A 983-nucleotide genomic window follows, 5' to 3' on the forward strand; every position below is an offset into this window, starting at 1 on the left:
TTAAAACTTGGGTGATAAGAAAGTCCACGATTCAATATAGATTGTTGAGGATTATTCTAATTTCTTCTTTAATTAGATTGATCTGTATTCTACTAATTATTACCACCAACATTATTATTATACCATTTAAACTAGGGAGGTTCCACCAACCTGGATTTTTTGTATTAAAATAATTATTTTTTTCCTTTCAATCAAATTTATATTTTTAAACCCTAGAGCACTATTATCATAATTAGAATTAAAATTATGCTCTTCTAATTGCATAGATGATCTTGATCCTGAATTAACTCCAACAATATCCAAATTCTTTTATATTGTAGCTACCTAAGCTATAAGAATTGACAAAGCATCATATTCATAAATTTCAGCTACTCTCTTAGAATTAACTCTATCAATAGGCCACTAAAACTAATTTGTACCCATTTTCTTAATTAATTTGAATGCTTCCCCAAATTGCATAGGCATTAAATATCTTGCAGCTATTACATCTATGATTAACCTAAGGGATTATATGAATCTATTGTAAAAAGTCTAAATAACCAACCAATCTGGTAAATCATGAGGGCATTTCTTAAGCATTTCTTGAAATCTCTCTCAACTTTAATAAATTTACTCTCCCTTAATTTATGCAAAAGAAGTGATATCATTTCTAAGTTTGGTAGTTTTTGAAGGTGGGAAATATTTAATGAGGAATTTTTGAGCCAACTCATTCCAAGTGGTTATAGAGCCTGCAGGTAATGAATTCAACCACATCTTAGCTTTCTCCATTCAAAAAAGTGAACAATCAAAATCTAGCATCATCACTAACACTATTCTACTTAAATATTGCACAAATTTTTAATAAACTAGCTAATTGTAAGTTAGGATATTTAATAGGAGTTCCCCCAAATTAGAAATTTTAAACCATTTGGATTATAAAACGTTTTAGTTCAAAGTTATTGGCTTGGATAATAGGTATATTCATACTCTGATGAATTCCTTCT

General features: G+C 28.7%; 1 non-coding gene across 1 annotated transcript; it reads left to right on the forward strand.

Moving 5' to 3' along the window:
- The first annotated feature begins 553 nt into the window (after window positions 1-553).
- Window positions 554-657, forward strand: LOC114580774. Its single transcript, XR_003702336.1, has one exon. It is a non-coding gene; the product is annotated as a small nucleolar RNA R71 (small nucleolar RNA).
- The last annotated feature ends 326 nt before the right edge of the window (window positions 658-983 follow it).

The sequence above is a fragment of the Dendrobium catenatum genome, unplaced genomic scaffold (assembly GCF_001605985.2).
Source record: "Dendrobium catenatum unplaced genomic scaffold, ASM160598v2 fragScaff_scaffold_1256, whole genome shotgun sequence".
Lineage (NCBI taxonomy): Eukaryota > Viridiplantae > Streptophyta > Magnoliopsida > Asparagales > Orchidaceae > Dendrobium > Dendrobium catenatum.